Below are 9,434 nucleotides of genomic sequence, written 5' to 3'. Positions count from 1 at the left end.
GATGGGGATGAGGGTGGGGAGCTCGTCTGGATCAGTGGTCGGGGAGGGTCTCCCGGAGCTAAGAACTGAGGATGACAAAGGGCCAGCAGAGGGAATGGGAGGTGCCAAGGCCCCGAGGGGAGGAGAAATGATTCTGAGCACTGGAAGGAAAGGCAGTCTGTCTAGGGTGGAGAAGGTAAGGGGGCGAATGGCCGATTTTATTTGAAGCACAATGGAAAACCACTAGAGAGTTTTGAGCAAGGGGAGTGATCAGATCTCGTTTAACATTTTCAAAGACCACCACGTCTACTCTGTGGACAATGGACCAGAGAGGTTGGAGAAGAAAGGGGGAGGTCAGGAGGCTATGGTATTGGTCCAGGCAAGAGATGACAGACCAGGATCGGACAGCGGAAACAGCGAGAGCAGGCAAGCATAAGATGTATTTCAGCCTCATAAGGACCCTACAGTAATGCCCTCGCGAGGCCGCTATTATCTTCCCCACCGCACATTTGAGGAAACTGAGGCCAAGTGAGGTTAAATAACTTGTCCAAGATCACACGGCTCGTAAGTGATGAAAGCAGGATTCACCCCGGTCTGCCTGGCTTCCTTCCCATTCTACTTTGAATTCTAATTACATTTTCTGCTCCAGAGAATCATTCACCAGGACCATACAGGGTCCTCCGACCTCAATCCTGAAAACCACTGGGCATCCTGAACAAAGAAAAGGGGATTGAAGACTGTTTGACCCGGCAATCAGCCAAGGGTACGCAAGTGATTAAAACAGTCCATTCGTCCCGTTTTCCTAAACATGCTCAGTTCACCAGAGCTCTAAGTAAGGGAAAAACCATTCTTTCCTTTGGAGGGGGAGTGGACGGGAGGCGGGTGGTGATGGTATATTTGGAAATAGAAATATAAAGGCTGCCAACTTGTGCCTTCAAGGAAAGCCCAGGGGCACAGCCCAAGACAGGGCAAGTGACTTGCCAAACCCCTCACAGCCCCCAAAGTTATTCGTGTGAAAAAGAAGGCAGAATTGTTCCTGCCAAAGACATGAAGTCCTTTAGAGCACTTTGTTAGCAAAGCCTTGCGTCCCTGTCACTATGCAAAGCACGCTGGAACGTTGCCATGGCAACAGGCAGCTGGGCGCCTGATCAGCTCAAGGCCTGCCTCAGCAGAGGCCCAAGCCTGTGGGGGCAGCTCCCAGAAAGGGGGGGGGAGTGTGGAGGGGAAGCTGGTTTTGTGTATGCTTATGAGGAGCCCTGAGCTCCCTGTCAGGTCACCAGGGTCCAAAGCCTGCGTCTTCAGGAAATATTTCCTGTTGCCAGATATGCTGAACTTCCACAAAACGCAGGACCCCAGGTTGGCATAACCCTGGCCCTTTCCCCCTGGGTCTCTTCTGGTGGTCCTCCCCCCCTTTCTTTTTTTGTGTGGCTGGGAAAGGGAAAGAAGATGGAAACATCCACCTGCTGTAAAACAAAACTCCCTTGTGTTACAAGCACAAGAAGAAACCATAGCCCAGAGAGGGAAAGTGACCAGCCGAAGGTTGCACAGCCTCAGTGGTGCCAGAGTCAGAGCACATCTCCCCTGACTCCGAAGGTGAGTTTCACCACGGTATACTTCTTTCCCTGGGCACTGGTGAGGGAGGAAAGCCATTCAATATTGATGGAGCCCCTCTGGGTACCTAAATGCTGTGCTAGATTCTTTTGTATTCCTCATAGCTCATCCGCACCCCAGACTTGCAAGAGAGCTATTATTATCCCCATTTCACATGTTAGGAAGCTCAGAGAGGTTAAGGAATGGGGCTGCAGGTCACACAGCTAGACGGAGTGGCGTTAGACGTCACACTGGTCTTTGCACTTCCCCACATGGCCCCACACTCTGATGACACATACTCTTCATTGCCGCCCGTACGAACAAGCCACACCACTGTAAGTGATTCTGGACGCTGTCCCTCTTCTGCCACTGAGGACGGAAGAGTGTTCTCCAGTAGATCAATAAGCTGCCACCCAGTAATGACCAGAAACTGACGTGCTTCTCCGGGCCTCAGGTTCCTCATCATTAAAGTGAGGGTGACTCTAGTTTGGGGCTGCTGGAGGGGTGAAATAAGAATGTGTATAAAGTGGGCAGGGCAGGGCGCCGGGGTGGCTCAGTGGGTTAAGCGTCTGCCTTCGGTCAGGTCATGATCCCGGGGTCCTGGGATCGAGTCCCATGTCGGGCTCCCAGCTCAGCGGGAAATCTGCTTCTCCCTCTGTCTCTGCCCCTGCCCCCAACTGTGCGCTCTCCCCTCCCCCCTCAAATAAATAAAATCTTTTTTTAAAAAAGTGGGCGGGGCAAGGTCTGGTGCCCAGTAAGCGCTCCATAAATGTTAGTTACTGCTAAGAGTATTCCCTTCAGGGACCAGTTCCTGTTCTGCCTCGTCAACGACACCAGCCCTCATTTGATGCAATTTCAGTTTCATTCCCCGGTCATCCACTCATTGCCGGCTACCAACACCTGGAGTTGAATTCCTTCTGCCAGAGGAAGAGGAAGGCATCAAGACAAGGTGATAACCGAGCCAGTCGTCAAAGAACGGAGCGGGATTGGCCGGTAAGATGAGGGCTGGAGAGAGGACATTCCAGGCAGAGGACATTTAGCTAGAGCCTAAAGGTATGAAGGTACCTGGTGTTTGGGGGGAAAAGAGTGATCTAGTACAGTGAGGCCGAAGATGAGGTAGTTGGGAGTAGACTGCAGAGGACTTGAGTGTCAGGAGAAGGGTTAGTAATGGAGTTTATCTTGAAGGTAACTGGGAGCCACGGGAGCCTTTAGGTGAAGAAGTGGCCTGAAGATCAGCAGGGGGGCTCCAAGGTGGAAGGCTGATTGGAGAGAGGCACAAAGACCCGTCAGAGGCTGTGGAAGGGTGCGGGTGAGAAGGGGTGAGGGCTGAGGATGAGCGACAGGATGAAGGGGAACAAGGAACAGTAGAGGACGTGAGGTGGGGAGAGGCCGGGGTAGTGCCGTTCTCCAAATGAGGGAGCCCTGGGAGAGGCACATGAGCAGGGAGGGGAGGACAGAGCTCAGCTTGGCTGCTGTGGGTGTGCGGTGCCTCTGGGCACACTGTCCACGAGGTCAGGGCTGAGATAGAAATGGAACAGTCCTTAGCTCTTGGGGGAGTCCAGCTGACCCTTGACAACACAAGCTTGAACGGCACGGGTCCGCTTCCGTGCGCATTATTTTAGATAAATACAGTAGAGAGGTGCAGCTGTATTTTTCTCTTCCCCGTGGCTTTCTTAATAATGTCTTCTTTATTGTAAGGATACAGTGCATAATACATATGACATACAAAATAGGTGAGAATCAACTGTTTAGGTTATCGGGAAGGCTTCTGGTCAAGAGTAGGCTATTAGGTACGTTTTGGGGGAACTCAGAAGTTCTCTGGGGATTTTCAACTATGTGCAGGGTCGGTGCCGCTAACCCCCATGCTGTTCAAGGGTCAACTGTGTATGGAACTAGAGAGTGGAGGGGACAGTTCGGTTTGTGTGGGGAGAACGGGGAGAAGAGAGAGCACTGATGTTTCAGCTCTGTGTCGGGATCGTTTGTGTCTGCCCGGCTCTGCGGTGGCAGCCTTCCTGACTCACAACTCCAACACTTATGAAACTCCCTCCTATGCAGACCAAGCTGGTCCCGCAGCAACTTGGTGAGCAAAGATGGCACGGGCCCTCATGCAGGGCGCCTTAGCAATCCAGGCGGGCGGCTGTCACCCCTGACACGAAGATTTTCTGGGAGAACGACTCGAGAATCCCAAGAGGTCCCACAACATCAGGGAGCAGACAGAGAAAGCCTGTAAGTATTGAGAAGCTATCAATCCCAGGGTGGCAGAAACGAGTTTTCTAAAATTCTGACGTTCGCTTGAAAGTTCAAATCCTGGGTGGCTCATTGGGTTAATCGTCTGCCTTCGGCTCAGGTCATGATCCCAGGGTCCTGGGATGGAGCCCCGCATCGGGCTCCCTGCTCCTCTCTCTCTCTGTATCTCTCTCTCAAATAAAGAAAGAAAATCTTTTTTTTTTAAAAGAAAGTTCAAATTTTATCTTTGGTAACAGATACTGTCAGCTGTTTTCCTTGAAGTTTCAAGCTCACTCCGTTCACTTTTGAGAAAATGCCTGCCAAGTACTCAAGCCTGAATAACCGTAGTTCATCAGTGCTTCTTTCGAATACAACGGATGTTCCATGTTTTGAAAAAGAGGCCTATTGAGCTCACACCTCCAACAATCGCACAAGTGCTTTTTCCTCCCAGACAACCCTCAGACTTAAGCACACAGCACAAGTGCGTGTTCTTCCCATTCCATCACACAGATTATTAAAAAGATTTGAATTCAACGGTCAGGATTTAATAAAAATAGCATTTTTTAAAAAAAACAACATTTTTTTTTGCTGAGTTATCAAAGCCATTCTTAGGTAAAACTGGCTCCCCCCTGCCCCCGCGAGGAGTGTGTGGTGGTGAGGTATACCAGCAGTATGGGCGGGGGCCACCGCTTTTATTCACGTGCCAGCAGTCTTGCCTGGGTGCAAACATCAACCTCGTGAAAAAGGCAAATAATGTCTTCGTATTATCCTGAAAATCGCTCTGACCTTACGCACCCCCTGAAAGGCTCTCAGTAGTAACCCCTAGAGGTCTGCTGACCATACTTCAAGAACTGCTGGTTTAGAGGGGTGCCTGGGTGGCTCAGTCAGTTAAGCGTCTGCCTTCGGCTCAGGTCATGATCCCGGGGTCCTGGGATGGAGCCCCGCATTGGGCTCCCTGCTCTGCGGGAAGCCTCCTTCTCCCTCTCTCGCTCCCCCTGCTTATGTTCCCTCTCTCATTCAAATAAATAAAATCTTAAAAAAAAAAAAAAGAACTGCTGGTTTAGAGAAATTCTTGCCCAGACCCATAGGGGCAAGTTAGGGAAGGTTTATTGCAGCATTCTTTGGGGTCATAGGGAGTCGATGGGACCAAGATGTCCAGTCTTAGAGGAACACAGAGGTAAACTGTGGTAGGTGTGTGCAGTTGTCAGAAGTGATCAACTAGACATGCACATAGCAGCATGGAGAGACCTCAAAAACAGAGTTTTGAGGGGGGAGAAAAGAAATAGAATATTGTCTATAAATCAACACCATTTCTGTGAATTAAAAGCACACATAACTATATTCTCAAAGACACCTGTATTTCCAAGACACATACCAACCCACTAAAGAGAGGACAGGAGTGGGGATTAAAAGATGAAAAGGAAAAATCAAGTCAGACCAAAAAAGAATGTAAAGGACCTTGCATGGGTAGATGATAGTGTGCAGAGCAGTATATTTAACTGTGCCCTTGAGTGCAAACAAGGACAGAGTGAATGGGAGGCAGAAAATAGTCTACTCTTTCAAGAGCACTGATGGTGAAAAGAAGGGGGCACTGCTGGAGAGAGTTCCAGAGAAAGAAGTGGGTGGGATATGTGCTTGTTGCCTCCTGTCAGTGTATCCAAACACATGCTAGCCTGGGTTTACCACTGGCCTCCTGGTTTCTGAAGGCCACAGAATAAGGCTCCGAAAGGTAGGGAGGGCATGGAAGGAGGTCCCACTTGCTGGTTCCTTTTTTTAATTTTTTTTTTTTCTCTGGGAAGTAGAAGATGAGATCATTGCCTCGAAGTAGATGGTTTGTAGTTGGGGCATGAAGATCTGAGGACCATGTGAAGCAGCTGCCCTAGAGACGAGAAAAGTAAAAGTATGCCCAGGTAGCACTGACGGTCCATCCCATGTGGAGACTGAGGGACGTTTGAGATGGATGGCAGGATAATTGCTTTGATTTTTCACTTATGTGTTCGATCAATCAATTAGTCTCAATTAGTCAACAAATATTTATTGAGTATCTGCTATGTGCCAAGAACCTTCAGGGCGCCTGGGTGGCTTAGTTGGTTAAGCGTCTGCGTTCGACTCAGGTCATGATCCCGGAGTCCCAGGATCGAGCTCCGAGTCGGCTGGGGGGGGGGTCTGCTTCTCCCTCTTCCTCTGCCCCTTCTCTCTCTCGCTCACTCTCTCTCAAATAAATAAATAAAATCTAAAACAAAACAAAAAACCTTGTAAGGCACTTGGGATACAATAAGGAATAAAATAGGCATAGTCCTTATCCATATGGACCTGCCAGTCTAGTAGGGGGTGGGGGGTTGGGGGGAGGAATGTTAAGTAAGCACACAGAAACAAATATCATTACACCATAATAACTTCAAGGAAAGAAGGTACGGGGCGCTGAGACAGTATGCCGGTGAGGCTTAATGCAGTCGGGGAGGCCTGTTGGTAAATAGAGATCTTCTTTCCAAAGGCTGCACGGCGCCTCATTGCAGGCACGCTCCGTGATTTACCTAGCCAGTCCCTTACTGGTGTTTTCCTGTTCTTTCCACATCATAACCCAACATTTGGATGTCTGTCTTCACATATGCATCTTTGGGCACTCCTTTCATTATCTCCTCAGCATGCATTTCTAAAAGTAGAATTGCCAGGTTAAAGGGCAGACACATTTTTTAAGGCTTTTGAAACATACTGCCATACTGCCCTGCAGAAAGGTTGTACGCAGGAAAAAGTCTGCTTTAAAAAAAGCGGGGGGGGCGCCTGGGTGGCTCAGTCGGTTGGGCGACTGCCTTCGGCTCAGGTCATGATCCTGGAGTCCTGGCATCGAGTCCCACATCGGACTCCCTGCTCAGCAGGGAGTCTGCTTCTCCCTCTGACCCTCCCCCCCCATGCTCTCTTTCTCTCTCTCTCTCATTCCCTCTCTCAAATAAATAAATAAAATCTTTAAAAAAATTTAAAAAGGGGCGGTTAACAGTAGTCAGATTCAGGTGGTAAAAAACCTGCACAGGCTTTTTTTCTTTTCTAAATTGTCTGCATTTAAATTTCCCATTTCCCCACCTTCTGACCACTCCCGCCTGTATGTGTATTACTCACTTAAAAATATTTTTGAGTAGCTAATGCACACACACACACACGACATAAATATTCAGGGACTACAAAGAGAATTCAGAGAAAAGAGAGTTGCCTTGACCCCTAGCTAGTTTCTTAGGCATCCTGCCAGAAATGGTCTCTGCATAATACACAAGAAATTAGTTGGTGGCATCAGATTATACCCATTTTTCTTTTGTACCTTACACTTTTCACTTGACACAAAGAGCCACCACATTTTTTAAAGCCTGTATAGTATTATTCTACGGTTATTTGGGCTATTTCCAATACAAAAAAATGTGTATTACTTATTTCACAATGATAATAGCAAAGGTGGAGAGAGAAGGAAAAAAGACCATCTACTGAGTTTAAAATATGCCTCCATTTGTTCAGGTAACATGCTGGGTGGCAGGAATAAAAAGATAAGAAATGTCGAGTCTCCAGGGGGGAAAAAAAAGCACAGATTTTTTAGTCTCAAGGTTTGGAACGCCTGTGCTTCTAATAAACAATTGGTTTGCTTTTATCTGTGAATCCCAGGACTGATCATGCCTCCCCTTTCTGCTATCTGCCATGAAAGCTTAAAGCCAAATTGTGGGACTCACATTGATCAGGAACGGACTTCCTGACACTCACTGTAAGTCCCGGCTTCTTCACCAGTAATCTTTGTTCTCCTCTTGCCTCATCTTTCTCTCATACATCTCATCTAGGCTCTCTCCAAGTATTGGGCGTAACTTCGCAAGCCACCCTAAATCCTTTGTAGAATAAATCAAGGTACAAAGAATTTTTTCTTCTTTTTTTTCTTTTTTTACAACAATTGAGCTAAATGCTCGGTTCTCTCGCAGACGCAGTCCTCAGGAGAGATGGGCAAGTCACAAGCAGGCAATGCCTCGAGAAAACAACAAAAACCAATTGGAGGTCGGTCAATCAATTGCCGGGCTCCGTGCGTCAAAGCTGAGGTCTTCAGCTTCCAAACACGCAAAGCAATTTAGCGCCCGAGTTCCCATGGCAACCGTGGTGGGGGGGGGGGCTCGCCAGTGAAGATGCAGGAGCCCGGCCTGGCGGTTGCTGGGGGCCGCGTGACTCGGCTCAGGCCTGGGTGTTTAGATGCCCAGGGATTCTGCAGGAATGGGAGTTTCTGGAGTTGGGCCTAATGGAAAATGCAGTTGCTGAGAAGAGGTGAAAAGTATACACTGGAGACGCAGGCACAGCAAGGTAGCCCTCGCGTACCTGAGGCTCGTTCCCACTTTTCTTTTCCGCCCCCCCCCTCCCCTGCCGCTGAGAAGGAGGTTAGGAAGCGGGAGCGAGAACATCAGGGGGAGGGACCCACAGCAAGCTGCCCTTTCTCAAAGGGGCTGAAAGAGTGGCTGGAGTAGAGACCAGAGAAGGACTGCCCTCATTGGCATTTTTAAAGCCTCAGCCTAACTGATTGCTTTGGCCTCCGCTGAAGAAAGGTGGTGTTACCTGCCGGAGGAGGGGCTAGGCTCGGAGGCTGGGAGAGAGGGAGCCCAGAAGTAGAACCCCGCAAGGTCGGCAAACGTGCCCCTCACCGCTGGGCGAGAATATAGATGAGTATTCATCTGATCTGGGAGGAGGGAAGACTTTCTCGGCGTAAAACACACACACACACACACACACACACACACACACACACACACACACAAAGGAAAACGGCAACATACTTGACAGCAGTGGTTATAAAAAAAAAATCTTAGCACATCCCAAAGCACAATAAACCAGAAATCAAAGAGAAAATAGAAAGGCGGGAAATAAAAAGCTATCTGCAGCACAGGGCAAATAAACAAACAAACAAACAAACAAACAAATAAATAAATAAATAAAGGTTAATAACTTTATTACATAAAGAGCTTTAAGTAATAAGCTCTTTACCAATAAGGAAAAAGACACATATTTTACTTTTCTAATCAGAAAAACCGACTCTGTTTTTTAAAAAAAGAGGACAGCAGAAGAACATGTCATTCTCTGAAAGGGAAGCTAGTAAGAATCACAGAATGTAGATCAGCTCAGACAACTGCAGAAGTGGCTCAGGAAGAGAGAGCTGGAAAATGTCCTGCTTATTGAACTGGGGAGATGGGGGTGGGGGTCTCCTAAAGCTTATTTAAAAGCAACCAATTTAGAACAAACTATCAAAATGGTACTGGAACCTGTCACCGACAGTTGCAAGCAGGAGGGCTCTGCTTCCCATACAGAGCAGAGAGAGGAGTATGACCGGGGACACATTGCGGCATCAGACATTGCTTGAGACCTATTATCTGTTGAGCATGAGATGGGAGTGGAGGAGTGGACCCCCAAATGAGGAGCTTATTACAAAGACTTCTCAGTCTATTGGGGGAGGTAATATGCAACTTGTGAAAGAAGCAGCTTTTGAGATGGGCTTTGAAGGTTGAGTAGGAGTTCGATAAGCAGAGACGTAGTCAGGGCGGGTATCAGAATTGGGAGTGAAGGCAAAGATATGCAAGTGGGTGAGATAATCTCTGAGGCCCTTTTCAGCTCTGCCAGTTTATGATTCTGAA

The 9,434-nt window shown here is 48.3% G+C and overlaps 1 long non-coding RNA gene across 1 annotated transcript; it reads left to right on the top strand.

Annotated features, from left to right (window-relative positions):
- The first annotated feature begins 2,432 nt into the window (after positions 1-2,432).
- On the top strand, positions 2,433-4,771 carry LOC141371302 (uncharacterized). Its single transcript, XR_012376136.1, has 3 exons — positions 2,433-2,562; positions 3,625-3,795; positions 4,053-4,771. It is a non-coding gene; the product is annotated as an uncharacterized lncRNA (long non-coding RNA).
- Positions 4,772-9,434: the final 4,663 nt, after the last annotated feature.

This window comes from Callorhinus ursinus, unplaced genomic scaffold (genome assembly GCF_003265705.2).
Source record: "Callorhinus ursinus isolate GAN/ISIS: 27379988/994484 unplaced genomic scaffold, GSC_fseal_2.0 scaffold66, whole genome shotgun sequence".
Classification (NCBI taxonomy): Eukaryota; Metazoa; Chordata; class Mammalia; order Carnivora; family Otariidae; genus Callorhinus; species Callorhinus ursinus.
This window is presented reverse-complemented; position numbering and strand designations above follow the sequence as displayed.